Source organism: Rhinoderma darwinii, chromosome 5 (genome assembly GCF_050947455.1).
Source record: "Rhinoderma darwinii isolate aRhiDar2 chromosome 5, aRhiDar2.hap1, whole genome shotgun sequence".
Classification (NCBI taxonomy): domain Eukaryota; kingdom Metazoa; phylum Chordata; class Amphibia; order Anura; family Rhinodermatidae; genus Rhinoderma; species Rhinoderma darwinii.
In genome coordinates this window covers 332,679,867-332,695,871 of record NC_134691.1, presented here as the reverse complement: position 1 = coordinate 332,695,871, position 16,005 = coordinate 332,679,867, and the positions used below count along the sequence as shown (strand labels likewise).

The following is a 16,005-nucleotide window of genomic DNA, read 5'->3' as shown; positions in this document are numbered from 1 at the left end:
TTGGGCACAAATCTGCCTGTGCAAGGGTCAATGCACACAATGCCTATTACGTGCGGTTTTACTGTGCAAATTTGCGTACGGCAACACCGCAGCGTAATACAGTACCAGCATGGTCAATGAGATTCCAGGTAATCTCATGTCCAAGCTGCGGTATTTTTCAGGACATAAATTGACACGCAGTGCGTATTTTCTAAACCGCAGCATGTCAATTTATCTCGCGATTCCGCTTGCCAATTCTATCCCTGTAGTTCTACAGAAATAAGCAGCAAAACCTGCAGCATGAAAACGCATCCATCCATCCATCCATCCCTCTGTCCGTCCATCCATCCATCCCTCTGTCCGTCCATCCATCCATCCCTCTGTCCGTCCATCCATCCCTCTGTCCGTCCATCCATCCATCCCTCTGTCCGTCCGTCCATCCATCCCTCTGTCCGTCCGTCCATCCATCCATCCCTCTGTCCATCCATCCATCTCTCTGTCCATCCATCCATCCATTCCTCCCCCTGTCCATCCATCCATCCCTCTGTCCATCCATCCATTCCTCCCTCTGCCTATTCCTCCCTCTGTCTGTCCATCCATCCATCCATCCATCCATCTCCCTGTCCGTCCATCCATCCATCCCTCTGTCTGTCCATCAATGTCTGTCCATCCAACCATCCATTCTTACATCCCTCTGTCCTTCCATCCATCCATCCCTCTGTCCATCCATCCAACCGTCCATCCATCCAACCGTCCATCCATCCATCCATATATCCATCCATTCCTCTGTCCGTCCATCCATCCATCCCTCTGTCTGTCCATCCATCCATCCCTCTGTCCATCCATCCATCCATCCCTCTGTCTGTCCATTCCTCTGTTTGTCTGTCCATCCCTCTGTTTGTCTGTCCATCCAACCATCTATTCTTACATCCCTCTGTCCATCCGTCTTTACAGATGTAAATGCTGCACTAACGTTTCACCGAAGTTGTGCAGTCTGGCTGCTTATGACTTAGCACTGGCAGATATAGTGCCCCCCTCCCAAGCAGAGGCGAGGGGAGGTGTAGGAGAGAGGGATGGGTTATGGTCTGATGCTGATGAGGCTGAGCCAGGGCCAGCATGAGACAGCGGATTGTAGAGCAGCATCATGCAGTAGTTACTGAGCATCTGTTCTGCTGTACCAGGGACTCCAGCCTCATCACACCCCACCCAACCCTCCCCCAGAAGCCGCACATCACACAGGAGCAAGGTAAAGATCCCCGGCACCATGCACCCTCCTCCGCTGCGGCATGCATGGCATTGATGAGCAGTGCACACTTCTTACACTGGCGAGGGCTTTTGCTGTGCCCCGTTGACCTGGGCATCACCTGGCACAAGTCTGTATATGGGAGCGTGTGGATTTGTTTGTAGTTTATGTGACTCATCACAATAACGCTGTGTCATGTGTATAGTGCGCGATCTGAGAGGACGGGGCGTCTATGCCAATGTCAGGATAATTGCTCCGTAATTAGTCGTTGTGAGTTTGAAGTCTTATCGTGAAGTTTTACGGGGCCATTGTTTAATGTCACGTAGAAAGTATGAATATTTTAGGGTAGGTTGGGCAAAATGTGCAGACTGCCTATTCTATCTATCTATCTATCTATCTATCTATCTATCTATCTATCTATCTATCTATCTATCTATCTATCTATCTATCTATCTATCTATCTATCTATCTATCCTCATATCTATCTATCCTCATATCTATCTATCTATCCTCATATCTATCCTCATATCTATCTATCTATCTATCTATCTATCTATCTATCTATCTATCTATCTATCGCATATCTATCTATCTATCGCATATCTATCTATCTATCTATCTATCTATCTATCTATCTATCTATCTATCTATCTATCTATCTATCTATCTATCTATCTATCTATAGTCTGGTCTGGGGTCTGTATAAGGGGATAGTAGTCTGGTCTGGGGTCTGTATAAGGGGATAGTAGCCTGGTCTGGGGTCTGTATAAGGCGACAGTAGTCTGGTCCGGGGTCTGTATAAGGGGATAGTAGTCTGGTCCAGGATCTGTATAAGGGGATAGTAGTCTCGGGTCTGTATAAGGGGATAGTAGCCTGGTTTGGGGTCTGTATAAGGGGACAGTAGCCTGGTCCGGGGTCTGTATAAGGGGATAGTAGTCTGGTCCGGGATCTGTATAAGGGGATAGTAGTCTGGGGTCTGTATAAGGGGATAGTAGTCTGGTCCGGGGTCTGTATAAGGGGATAGTAGTCTGGTCTGGGGTCTGTATAAGGGGATAGTAGTCTGGTCTGGGGTCTGTATAAGGGGATAGTAGTCTGGTCTGGGGTCTGTATAAGGGGATAGTAGTCTGGTCTGGGGTCTATATAAGGGGATAGTAGTCTGGTCTGTGGTCTGTATAAGGGGATAGTAGTCTGGTCTGGGGTCTGTATAAGGGGATAGTAATCTGGTCTGGGGTCTGTATAAGGGGATAGTAGTCTGGTCTGGAATCTGTATAAGGGGATAGTGGTCTGGGGTCTGTATAAGGGGATAGTGGTCTGGGGTCTGTATAAGGGGATAGTAGTCTGGCCTGGGGTCTGTATAAGGGGATAGTAGTCTGGTCTGGGGTCTGTAGAAGGGGGTAGTAATCTGGTCTGGGGTCTGTATAAGGGGATAGTAGTCTAGTCTGGGGTCTGTATAAGGGGATAGTAGCCTGGTCTGGGGTCTGTATAAGGGGATAGTAGTCCGGTCTGGGGTCTGTATAAGGGGATAGTAGTCTGGTCCGGGAACTGTATAAGGGGATAGTAGTCTGGGGTCTGTATAAGGGGATAGTAGCCTGGTTTGGGGTCTGTATAAGGGGACAGTAGTCTGGTCCGGGATCTGTATAAGGGGACAGTAGTCTGGTCCGGGATCTGTATAAGGGGACAGTAGTCTGGTCCGGGGTCTGTATAAGGGGACAGTAGTCTGGTCCGGGATCTGTATAAGGGGATAGTAGTCTGGTCTGGGGTCTGTATAAGGGGATAGTAGTCTGGTCTGGGGTCTGTATAAGAGGGTAGTAGTCTGGTCTGGGGTCTGTATAAGGGGATAGTAGTCTGGTCTGGGGTCTGTATAAGGGGATAGTAGTCTGGTCTGGGGTCTATATAAGGGGATAGTAGTCTGGTCTGGGGTCTGTATAATGGGGTAGTAGTCTGGTCTGGGGTCTGTATAAGGGGATAGTAATCTGGTCTGGGGTCTGTATAAGGGGATAGTAGTCTGGTCTGGAATCTGTATAAGGGGATAGTGGTCTGGGGTCTGTATAAGGGGATAGTGGTCTGGGGTCTGTATAAGGGGATAGTAGTCTGGCCTGGGGTCTGTATAAGGGGATAGTAGTCTGGTCTGGGGTCTGTAGAAGGGGGTAGTAATCTGGTCTGGGGTCTGTATAAGGGGATAGTAGTCTGGTCTGGGGTCTGTATAAGGGGATAGTTACCTGGTCTGGGGTCTGTATTAGGGGATAGTAGTCTGGTCTGGGGTCTGTATAAGAGGGTAGTAGTCTGGTCTGGGGTCTGTATAAGGGGATAGTAGTCTGGTCTGGGGTCTGTATAAGGGGATAGTAGTCTGGTCTGGAGTCTGTATAAGGGGATAGTAGTCTGGTCTGGGGTCTGTATAAGGGGATAGTAGTCTGGTCTGGTGTCTGTATAAGGGGATAGTAATCTGGTCTGGGGTCTGTATAAGGGGATAGTAGTCTGGTCTGGGGTCTGTATAAGAGGGTAGTAGTCTGGTCTGGAATCTGTATAAGAGGTTAGTGGCCTGGTCTGGGGTCTGTACAAGGGGATAGTAGTCTGGTTCGAGGTCTGTATAAGGGGATAGTAGTCTGGTCTAGGGTCTGTATAAGGGGATAGTAGTCTGGTCTACGGTCTGTATAAGGGGATAGTAGTCTGGTCTGGTGTCTGTATAAGAGGGTAGTAGTCTGGTCTGGGGTCTGTGTAAGGGGATAGTAGTCTGGGGTTTGTGTAAGGGGATAGTAGTCTGGGGCCTGTATAAGGGGATAGTAATCTGGTCTGGGGTCTGTATAAGGGGATAGTAGTCTGGTCTGGAATCTGTATAAGGGGATAGTGGTCTGGGGTCTGTATAAGGGGATAGTGGTCTGGGGTCTGTATAAGGGGATAGTAGTCTGGCCTGGGGTCTGTATAAGGGGATAGTAGTCTGGTCTGGGGTCTGTAGAAGGGGGTAGTAATCTGGTCTGGGGTCTGTATAAGGGGATAGTAGTCTGGTCTGGGGTCTGTATAAGGGGATAGTTACCTGGTCTGGGGTCTGTATTAGGGGATAGTAGTCTGGTCTGGGGTCTGTATAAGAGGGTAGTAGTCTGGTCTGGGGTCTGTATAAGGGGATAGTAGTCTGGTCTGGGGTCTGTATAAGGGGATAGTAGTCTGGTCTGGAGTCTGTATAAGGGGATAGTAGTCTGGTCTGGGGTCTGTATAAGGGGATAGTAGTCTGGTCTGGTGTCTGTATAAGGGGATAGTAATCTGGTCTGGGGTCTGTATAAGGGGATAGTAGTCTGGTCTGGGGTCTGTATAAGAGGGTAGTAGTCTGGTCTGGAATCTGTATAAGAGGTTAGTGGCCTGGTCTGGGGTCTGTACAAGGGGATAGTAGTCTGGTTCGAGGTCTGTATAAGGGGATAGTAGTCTGGTCTAGGGTCTGTATAAGGGGATAGTAGTCTGGTCTACGGTCTGTATAAGGGGATAGTAGTCTGGTCTGGTGTCTGTATAAGAGGGTAGTAGTCTGGTCTGGGGTCTGTGTAAGGGGATAGTAGTCTGGGGTTTGTGTAAGGGGATAGTAGTCTGGGGTCTGTGTAAGGGGATAGTAGTCTGGTCCGGGGTCTGTATAAGTGGATAGTAGTCTGGTCCGGGGTCTGTATAAGAGGTTAGTGGCCTGGTCTGTGGTCTGTATAAGGGGGTAGTAGTCTGGTCTGGGGTCTGTATAAGGGGGTAGTAGTCTGGTCTGGGGTCTGTATAGGAGAAAGTAGTCGGGTCTGTATAAGGGGATAGTTACCTGGTCTGGGGTCTGTATAAGGGGATAGTAGTCTCTTCTGGGGTCTGTATAAGGGGATAGTAGTCTGGTCTGGGGTCTGTATAAGGGGATAGTAGTCTGGTCTGGGGTCTATATAAGGGGATAGTAGTCTGGTCTGTGGTCTGTATAAGGGGATAGTAGTCTGGTCTGGGGTCTGTATAAGGGGATAGTAATCTGGTCTGGGGTCTGTATAAGGGGATAGTAGTCTGGTCTGGAATCTGTATAAGGGGATAGTGGTCTGGGGTCTGTATAAGGGGATAGTGGTCTGGGGTCTGTATAAGGGGATAGTAGTCTGGCCTGGGGTCTGTATAAGGGGATAGTAGTCTGGTCTGGGGTCTGTAGAAGGGGGTAGTAATCTGGTCTGGGGTCTGTATAAGGGGATAGTAGTCTGGTCTGGGGTCTGTATAAGGGGATAGTAGCCTGGTCTGGGGTCTGTATAAGGGGATAGTAGTCCGGTCTGGGGTCTGTATAAGGGGATAGTAGTCTGGTCCGGGAACTGTATAAGGGGATAGTAGTCTGGGGTCTGTATAAGGGGATAGTAGCCTGGTTTGGGGTCTGTATAAGGGGACAGTAGTCTGGTCCGGGATCTGTATAAGGGGACAGTAGTCTGGTCCGGGATCTGTATAAGGGGACAGTAGTCTGGTCCGGGGTCTGTATAAGGGGACAGTAGTCTGGTCCGGGATCTGTATAAGGGGATAGTAGTCTGGTCTGGGGTCTGTATAAGGGGATAGTAGTCTGGTCTGGGGTCTGTATAAGAGGGTAGTAGTCTGGTCTGGGGTCTGTATAAGGGGATAGTAGTCTGGTCTGGGGTCTGTATAAGGGGATAGTAGTCTGGTCTGGGGTCTATATAAGGGGATAGTAGTCTGGTCTGGGGTCTGTATAATGGGGTAGTAGTCTGGTCTGGGGTCTGTATAAGGGGATAGTAATCTGGTCTGGGGTCTGTATAAGGGGATAGTAGTCTGGTCTGGAATCTGTATAAGGGGATAGTGGTCTGGGGTCTGTATAAGGGGATAGTGGTCTGGGGTCTGTATAAGGGGATAGTAGTCTGGCCTGGGGTCTGTATAAGGGGATAGTAGTCTGGTCTGGGGTCTGTAGAAGGGGGTAGTAATCTGGTCTGGGGTCTGTATAAGGGGATAGTAGTCTGGTCTGGGGTCTGTATAAGGGGATAGTTACCTGGTCTGGGGTCTGTATTAGGGGATAGTAGTCTGGTCTGGGGTCTGTATAAGAGGGTAGTAGTCTGGTCTGGGGTCTGTATAAGGGGATAGTAGTCTGGTCTGGGGTCTGTATAAGGGGATAGTAGTCTGGTCTGGAGTCTGTATAAGGGGATAGTAGTCTGGTCTGGGGTCTGTATAAGGGGATAGTAGTCTGGTCTGGTGTCTGTATAAGGGGATAGTAATCTGGTCTGGGGTCTGTATAAGGGGATAGTAGTCTGGTCTGGGGTCTGTATAAGAGGGTAGTAGTCTGGTCTGGAATCTGTATAAGAGGTTAGTGGCCTGGTCTGGGGTCTGTACAAGGGGATAGTAGTCTGGTTCGAGGTCTGTATAAGGGGATAGTAGTCTGGTCTAGGGTCTGTATAAGGGGATAGTAGTCTGGTCTACGGTCTGTATAAGGGGATAGTAGTCTGGTCTGGTGTCTGTATAAGAGGGTAGTAGTCTGGTCTGGGGTCTGTGTAAGGGGATAGTAGTCTGGGGTTTGTGTAAGGGGATAGTAGTCTGGGGTCTGTATAAGGGGATAGTAATCTGGTCTGGGGTCTGTATAAGGGGATAGTAGTCTGGTCTGGGGTCTATATAAGGGGATAGTAGTCTGGTCTGTGGTCTGTATAAGGGGATAGTAGTCTGGTCTGGGGTCTGTATAAGGGGATAGTAATCTGGTCTGGGGTCTGTATAAGGGGATAGTAGTCTGGTCTGGAATCTGTATAAGGGGATAGTGGTCTGGGGTCTGTATAAGGGGATAGTGGTCTGGGGTCTGTATAAGGGGATAGTAGTCTGGCCTGGGGTCTGTATAAGGGGATAGTAGTCTGGTCTGGGGTCTGTAGAAGGGGGTAGTAATCTGGTCTGGGGTCTGTATAAGGGGATAGTAGTCTAGTCTGGGGTCTGTATAAGGGGATAGTAGCCTGGTCTGGGGTCTGTATAAGGGGATAGTAGTCCGGTCTGGGGTCTGTATAAGGGGATAGTAGTCTGGTCCGGGAACTGTATAAGGGGATAGTAGTCTGGGGTCTGTATAAGGGGATAGTAGCCTGGTTTGGGGTCTGTATAAGGGGACAGTAGTCTGGTCCGGGATCTGTATAAGGGGACAGTAGTCTGGTCCGGGATCTGTATAAGGGGACAGTAGTCTGGTCCGGGGTCTGTATAAGGGGACAGTAGTCTGGTCCGGGATCTGTATAAGGGGATAGTAGTCTGGTCTGGGGTCTGTATAAGGGGATAGTAGTCTGGTCTGGGGTCTGTATAAGAGGGTAGTAGTCTGGTCTGGGGTCTGTATAAGGGGATAGTAGTCTGGTCTGGGGTCTGTATAAGGGGATAGTAGTCTGGTCTGGGGTCTATATAAGGGGATAGTAGTCTGGTCTGGGGTCTGTATAATGGGGTAGTAGTCTGGTCTGGGGTCTGTATAAGGGGATAGTAATCTGGTCTGGGGTCTGTATAAGGGGATAGTAGTCTGGTCTGGAATCTGTATAAGGGGATAGTGGTCTGGGGTCTGTATAAGGGGATAGTGGTCTGGGGTCTGTATAAGGGGATAGTAGTCTGGCCTGGGGTCTGTATAAGGGGATAGTAGTCTGGTCTGGGGTCTGTAGAAGGGGGTAGTAATCTGGTCTGGGGTCTGTATAAGGGGATAGTAGTCTGGTCTGGGGTCTGTATAAGGGGATAGTTACCTGGTCTGGGGTCTGTATTAGGGGATAGTAGTCTGGTCTGGGGTCTGTATAAGAGGGTAGTAGTCTGGTCTGGGGTCTGTATAAGGGGATAGTAGTCTGGTCTGGGGTCTGTATAAGGGGATAGTAGTCTGGTCTGGAGTCTGTATAAGGGGATAGTAGTCTGGTCTGGGGTCTGTATAAGGGGATAGTAGTCTGGTCTGGTGTCTGTATAAGGGGATAGTAATCTGGTCTGGGGTCTGTATAAGGGGATAGTAGTCTGGTCTGGGGTCTGTATAAGAGGGTAGTAGTCTGGTCTGGAATCTGTATAAGAGGTTAGTGGCCTGGTCTGGGGTCTGTACAAGGGGATAGTAGTCTGGTTCGAGGTCTGTATAAGGGGATAGTAGTCTGGTCTAGGGTCTGTATAAGGGGATAGTAGTCTGGTCTACGGTCTGTATAAGGGGATAGTAGTCTGGTCTGGTGTCTGTATAAGAGGGTAGTAGTCTGGTCTGGGGTCTGTGTAAGGGGATAGTAGTCTGGGGTTTGTGTAAGGGGATAGTAGTCTGGGGTCTGTATAAGGGGATAGTAATCTGGTCTGGGGTCTGTATAAGGGGATAGTAGTCTGGTCTGGAATCTGTATAAGGGGATAGTGGTCTGGGGTCTGTATAAGGGGATAGTGGTCTGGGGTCTGTATAAGGGGATAGTAGTCTGGCCTGGGGTCTGTATAAGGGGATAGTAGTCTGGTCTGGGGTCTGTAGAAGGGGGTAGTAATCTGGTCTGGGGTCTGTATAAGGGGATAGTAGTCTGGTCTGGGGTCTGTATAAGGGGATAGTTACCTGGTCTGGGGTCTGTATTAGGGGATAGTAGTCTGGTCTGGGGTCTGTATAAGAGGGTAGTAGTCTGGTCTGGGGTCTGTATAAGGGGATAGTAGTCTGGTCTGGGGTCTGTATAAGGGGATAGTAGTCTGGTCTGGAGTCTGTATAAGGGGATAGTAGTCTGGTCTGGGGTCTGTATAAGGGGATAGTAGTCTGGTCTGGTGTCTGTATAAGGGGATAGTAATCTGGTCTGGGGTCTGTATAAGGGGATAGTAGTCTGGTCTGGGGTCTGTATAAGAGGGTAGTAGTCTGGTCTGGAATCTGTATAAGAGGTTAGTGGCCTGGTCTGGGGTCTGTACAAGGGGATAGTAGTCTGGTTCGAGGTCTGTATAAGGGGATAGTAGTCTGGTCTAGGGTCTGTATAAGGGGATAGTAGTCTGGTCTACGGTCTGTATAAGGGGATAGTAGTCTGGTCTGGTGTCTGTATAAGAGGGTAGTAGTCTGGTCTGGGGTCTGTGTAAGGGGATAGTAGTCTGGGGTTTGTGTAAGGGGATAGTAGTCTGGGGTCTGTGTAAGGGGATAGTAGTCTGGTCCGGGGTCTGTATAAGTGGATAGTAGTCTGGTCCGGGGTCTGTATAAGAGGTTAGTGGCCTGGTCTGTGGTCTGTATAAGGGGGTAGTAGTCTGGTCTGGGGTCTGTATAAGGGGGTAGTAGTCTGGTCTGGGGTCTGTATAGGAGAAAGTAGTCGGGTCTGTATAAGGGGATAGTTACCTGGTCTGGGGTCTGTATAAGGGGATAGTAGTCTCTTCTGGGGTCTGTATAAGGGGATAGTAGTCTGGTCTGGGGTCTGTATAAGGGGATAGTAGTCTGGTCTGGGGTCTATATAAGGGGATAGTAGTCTGGTCTGTGGTCTGTATAAGGGGATAGTAGTCTGGTCTGGGGTCTGTATAAGGGGATAGTAATCTGGTCTGGGGTCTGTATAAGGGGATAGTAGTCTGGTCTGGAATCTGTATAAGGGGATAGTGGTCTGGGGTCTGTATAAGGGGATAGTGGTCTGGGGTCTGTATAAGGGGATAGTAGTCTGGCCTGGGGTCTGTATAAGGGGATAGTAGTCTGGTCTGGGGTCTGTAGAAGGGGGTAGTAATCTGGTCTGGGGTCTGTATAAGGGGATAGTAGTCTGGTCTGGGGTCTGTATAAGGGGATAGTAGCCTGGTCTGGGGTCTGTATAAGGGGATAGTAGTCCGGTCTGGGGTCTGTATAAGGGGATAGTAGTCTGGTCCGGGAACTGTATAAGGGGATAGTAGTCTGGGGTCTGTATAAGGGGATAGTAGCCTGGTTTGGGGTCTGTATAAGGGGACAGTAGTCTGGTCCGGGATCTGTATAAGGGGACAGTAGTCTGGTCCGGGATCTGTATAAGGGGACAGTAGTCTGGTCCGGGGTCTGTATAAGGGGACAGTAGTCTGGTCCGGGATCTGTATAAGGGGATAGTAGTCTGGTCTGGGGTCTGTATAAGGGGATAGTAGTCTGGTCTGGGGTCTGTATAAGAGGGTAGTAGTCTGGTCTGGGGTCTGTATAAGGGGATAGTAGTCTGGTCTGGGGTCTGTATAAGGGGATAGTAGTCTGGTCTGGGGTCTATATAAGGGGATAGTAGTCTGGTCTGGGGTCTGTATAATGGGGTAGTAGTCTGGTCTGGGGTCTGTATAAGGGGATAGTAATCTGGTCTGGGGTCTGTATAAGGGGATAGTAGTCTGGTCTGGAATCTGTATAAGGGGATAGTGGTCTGGGGTCTGTATAAGGGGATAGTGGTCTGGGGTCTGTATAAGGGGATAGTAGTCTGGCCTGGGGTCTGTATAAGGGGATAGTAGTCTGGTCTGGGGTCTGTAGAAGGGGGTAGTAATCTGGTCTGGGGTCTGTATAAGGGGATAGTAGTCTGGTCTGGGGTCTGTATAAGGGGATAGTTACCTGGTCTGGGGTCTGTATTAGGGGATAGTAGTCTGGTCTGGGGTCTGTATAAGAGGGTAGTAGTCTGGTCTGGGGTCTGTATAAGGGGATAGTAGTCTGGTCTGGGGTCTGTATAAGGGGATAGTAGTCTGGTCTGGAGTCTGTATAAGGGGATAGTAGTCTGGTCTGGGGTCTGTATAAGGGGATAGTAGTCTGGTCTGGTGTCTGTATAAGGGGATAGTAATCTGGTCTGGGGTCTGTATAAGGGGATAGTAGTCTGGTCTGGGGTCTGTATAAGAGGGTAGTAGTCTGGTCTGGAATCTGTATAAGAGGTTAGTGGCCTGGTCTGGGGTCTGTACAAGGGGATAGTAGTCTGGTTCGAGGTCTGTATAAGGGGATAGTAGTCTGGTCTAGGGTCTGTATAAGGGGATAGTAGTCTGGTCTACGGTCTGTATAAGGGGATAGTAGTCTGGTCTGGTGTCTGTATAAGAGGGTAGTAGTCTGGTCTGGGGTCTGTGTAAGGGGATAGTAGTCTGGGGTTTGTGTAAGGGGATAGTAGTCTGGGGTCTGTATAAGGGGATAGTAATCTGGTCTGGGGTCTGTATAAGGGGATAGTAGTCTGGTCTGGAATCTGTATAAGGGGATAGTGGTCTGGGGTCTGTATAAGGGGATAGTGGTCTGGGGTCTGTATAAGGGGATAGTAGTCTGGCCTGGGGTCTGTATAAGGGGATAGTAGTCTGGTCTGGGGTCTGTAGAAGGGGGTAGTAATCTGGTCTGGGGTCTGTATAAGGGGATAGTAGTCTGGTCTGGGGTCTGTATAAGGGGATAGTTACCTGGTCTGGGGTCTGTATTAGGGGATAGTAGTCTGGTCTGGGGTCTGTATAAGAGGGTAGTAGTCTGGTCTGTGGTCTGTATAAGGGGATAGTAGTCTGGTCTGGGGTCTGTATAAGGGGATAGTAGTCTGGTCTGGAGTCTGTATAAGGGGATAGTAGTCTGGTCTGGGGTCTGTATAAGGGGATAGTAGTCTGGTCTGGTGTCTGTATAAGGGGATAGTAATCTGGTCTGGGGTCTGTATAAGGGGATAGTAGTCTGGTCTGGGGTCTGTATAAGAGGGTAGTAGTCTGGTCTGGAATCTGTATAAGAGGTTAGTGGCCTGGTCTGGGGTCTGTACAAGGGGATAGTAGTCTGGTTCGAGGTCTGTATAAGGGGATAGTAGTCTGGTCTGGTGTCTGTATAAGAGGGTAGTAGTCTGGTCTGGGGTCTGTGTAAGGGGATAGTAGTCTGGGGTTTGTGTAAGGGGATAGTAGTCTGGGGTCTGTGTAAGGGGATAGTAGTCTGGTCCGGGGTCTGTATAAGTGGATAGTAGTCTGGTCCGGGGTCTGTATAAGAGGTTAGTGGCCTGGTCTGTGGTCTGTATAAGGGGGTAGTAGTCTGGTCTGGGGTCTGTATAAGGGGGTAGTAGTCTGGTCTGGGGTCTGTATAGGAGAAAGTAGTCGGGTCTGTATAAGGGGATAGTTACCTGGTCTGGGGTCTGTATAAGGGGATAGTAGTCTCTTCTGGGGTCTGTATAAGGGGATAGTTGCCTGGTCTGGGGTCTGTATAAAGAGATAGTAGTCCGGTCTGGGGTCTGTATAAGGGGATAGTAGTCTGGTCTGGGGTCTGTATAAGGGGGTAGTAGTCTGGTCTGGGGTCTGTATAAGGGGATAGTGGCCTTGTCTGGGGTCTGTATAAGAGGGCAGTAGTCGGGTCTGGGGTCTGTATAAGGGGCTAGTAGTCTGTTCTGGGGTCTGTATAAGGGGATAGTAGTCTGGTCTGGGGTCTGTATAAGAGGGCAGTAGTCGGGTCTGGGGTCTGTATAAGGGGCTAGTAGTCTGTTCTGGGGTCTGTATAAGGGGATAGTAGTCTGGTCTGGGGTCTGTAGAAGGGGGTAGTAATCTGGTCTGGGGTCTGTATAAGGGGATAGTAGTCTGGTCTGGGGTCTATATAAGGGGGTAGTAGTCTGGTTCGAGGTCTGTATAAGGGGATAGTAGTCTGGTCTGGGGTCTGTATAAGGGGATAGTTACCTGGTCTGGGGTCTGTATAAGGGGATAGTAGTCTGGTCTGGGGTCTGTATAAGGGGATAGTAGTCTGGTCTGGGGTCTGTATAAGGGGATATTAGTCTGGTCTGGGGTCTGTATAAGGGGATAGTAGTCTGGTCTGGAGTCTGTATAAGGGGATAGTAGTCTGGTCTGGGGTCTGTATAAGGGGATAGTAGTCTGGTCTGGTGTCTGTATAAGGGGATAGTAATCTGGTCTGGGGTCTGTATAAGGGGATAGTAGTCTGGTCTGGGGTCTGTATAAGAGGGTAGTAGTCTGGTCTGGAATCTGTATAAGAGGTTAGTGGCCTGGTCTGGGGTCTGTATAAGGGGATAGTAGTCTGGTTCGAGGTCTGTATAAGGGGATAGTAGTCTGGTCTAGGGTCTGTATAAGGGGATAGTAGTCTGGTCTGGTGTCTATATAAGAGGGTAGTTGTAAAGGATCTGCCAGGCACAGCTTCGGGGTTAACTTCCATAGGTAATCAGTCTTCACCTGAGTCTATCTCTCTGAGACTGACTCCAGCTTCCACCACTCAGGCTGGCAGGCTTAGGAGTGGGAGAGCCTATCGCAGCCTGGCCAGACTCAGCTAGCTCCCGCCCTCTGTCTATTTATACCTGCCTTTCCTGTTCCTCCTTGCTTGTGATTCTTTTCATGTGGTTTCCTGGCCCAGCTACAGCTCCTAACAATTTGATCCTGCTCCATTCTGACCCTGGCTTTCTGACTACTCTTCTGCTCTGCGTTTGGTACCTCGTGCTCTCCTGGTTTGACTTGGCTCGTTCACCACTCTGTTGCTCACGGTGTTGCCGTGGGCAACTGCCCCTTTCCCTTTGCTTTATATTCCCTTGTATGTTTGTCTCGTGCACTTACTGAGCGTAGGGACCGCCGCCCAGTTGTACCCCGTCGCCTAGGGCGGGTCGTTGCAAGTAGGCAGGGACAGAGTGGCGGGTAGATTAGGGCTCACTTGTCCGTTTCCCTACCCCTATCATTACAGTAGTAGTCTGGTCTGGGGTCTTTATAAGGGGATAGTAGTCTGGTCTGGGGTTTGTGTAAGGGGATAGTAGTCTGGTCCGGGGTCTGTGTAAGGGGATAGTAGTCTGGTCCGGGGTCTGTATAAGTGGATAGTAGGCTGGTCTTGGGTCTGTATAAGAGGTTAGTGGCCTGGTCTGTGGTCTGTATAAGGGGGTAGTAGCCTCGTCTGGGGTCTGTATAAGGGGGTAGTAGTCTGGTCTGGGGTCTGTATAAGGGGATAGTAGTCTGTTCTGGGGTCTGTATAGGAGAAAGTAGTCGGGTCTGTATAAGGGGATAGTTACCTGGTCTGGGGTCTGTATAAGGGGATAGTAGTCTCTTCTGGGGTCTGTATAAGGGGATAGTTGCCTGGTCTGGGGTCTGTATAAAGAGATAGTAGTCCGGTCTGGGGTCTGTATAAGGGGATAGTAGTCTGGTCTGGGGTCTGTATAAGGGGGTAGTAGTCGGGTCTGGGGTCTGTATAAAGAGATAGTAGTCCGGTCTGGGGTCTGTATAAGGGGATAGTAGTCTGGTCTGGAGTCTGTATAAGGGGATAGTAGTCTGGTCTGGGGTCTGTATAAGGGGATAGTAGCCTTGTCTGGGGTCTGTATAAGGGGATAGTAGTCTGGTCTGGGGTCTGTTTAAGAGGGCAGTAGTCGGGTCTGGGGTCTGTATAAGGGGCTAGTAGTCTATTCTGGGGTCTGTATAAGGGGATAGTAGTCTGGCCTGGGGTCTGTATAAGGGGATAGTAGTCTGGTCTGGGGTCTATATAAGGGGATAGTAGTCTGGTCTGGGGTCTGTATAAGGGGATAGTAGTCTGGTCTGGGGTCTGTATAAGGGGATAGTAGTCTGGTCTGGGGTCTGTACAAGGGGATAGTAGTCTGGTCTGGGGTCTGTATAAGGGGATAGTAGTCTGGTCTGGGGTCTGTATAAGGGGATAGTAGTCTGGTCTGGGGTCTGTATAAGGGGGTAGTAGTCTGGTCTGGGGTCTTTGTAAGGGGATAGTAGTCTGGTCTGGGGTCTGTGTAAGGGGATAGTAGTCTGGTCCGGGGTCTGTATAAGGGGATAGTAGTCTGGTCTGGGGTCTGTATAAGGGGGTAGTAGTCTGGTCTGGGATCTGTATAGAGGATAGTAGTCTAGTCTGGGGTCTGTATAATGGGATAGTAGTCTGGTCTGGGGTCTGTATAAGGTAGTAGTAGTCTGGTCTGGGGTCTGTATAGAGGATAGCAGTCTAGTCTGGTGTCTATAATGGGATAGTAGTCTGGTCTGGGGTCTGTATAATGGGGTAGTAGTCTGATCTGGGGTCTGTAAGGGGATAGTAGTCTGGTCTGGGGTCTGTATAATGGGGTAGTAGTCTGGTCTGGGATCTGTATAAGGGGATAGTATTCTGGCCTGGGGTCTGTATAAGGGGATAGTAGTCTGGTCTGGGGTCTGTATAAGGGGATAGTAGTCTGGTCTGGGGTCTGTATAAGGGGATAGTAGTCTGGTCTGTGGTCTGTATAAGGGGATAGTAGTCTGGTCTGGGATCTGTATAGAGGATAGTAGTCTAGTCTCGGGTCTGTATAATGGGATAGTAGTCTGGTCTGGGGTCTGTATAGAGGATAGCAGTCTAGTCTGGTGTCTATAATGGGAAAGTAGTCTGGTCTGGGATCTGTATAATGGGGTAGTAGTCTGATCTGGGGTCTGTAAGGGGATAGTAGTCTGGTCTGGGGTCTGTATAAGGGGATAGTAGTCTGGTCTGGGGTCTGTATAAGGGGATAGTAGTCTGGTCTGGGGTCTGTATAAGGGGGTAGTAGTCTAGGGGTCTGTATAAGGGGGTAGTAGTCTGGTCTGGGGTCTGTATAGAGGATAGTAGTCTGGTCTGGGGTCTGTAAGGGGATAGTAGTCTGGTCTGGGGTCTGTATAATGGGGTAGTAGTCTGGTCTGGGGTCTGTGTAAGGGGATAGTAGTCTGGTCTGAGGTCTGTATAAGGGGATAGTAGTCTGGTCTGGGGTCTGTATAGAGGATAGTGGTCTGGTCTGGGGTCTGTATAATGGGTTAGTAGTCTGGTCTGGGGTCTGTATAATGGGGTAGTAGTCTGGTCTGGGGTCTGCATAATTTGTTAGTAGTCTGGTCTGGGGTCTGTAAGGGGATAGTAGTCTGGTCTGGGGTCTGTATAGAGGATAGTGGTCTGGTCTGGGGTCTGTATAAGGTAGTAGTAGTCTGGTCTGGGGTCTGTATAGAGGATAGCAGTCTAGTCTGGTGGCTATAATGGGAGAGTAGTCTGGTCTGGGATCTGTATAATGGGGTAGTAGTCTGATCTGGGG

The 16,005-nt window shown here is 49.5% G+C and overlaps 1 protein-coding gene across 3 annotated transcripts in view; it reads left to right on the top strand.

Annotated features, from left to right (window-relative positions):
- Window positions 1-1,065: 1,065 nt before the first annotated feature.
- The window catches only part of DYNC1I1 (dynein cytoplasmic 1 intermediate chain 1), a 322,553-nt gene continuing 307,613 nt past the window's right edge, over window positions 1,066-16,005 (top strand). For all 3 annotated transcript variants that reach the window (XM_075827746.1, XM_075827745.1, XM_075827744.1), the window contains exon 1: window positions 1,066-1,225. The gene's annotated coding sequence lies outside the window, so the exon portion shown is untranslated. The remainder of the gene's footprint in view (window positions 1,226-16,005) is intronic.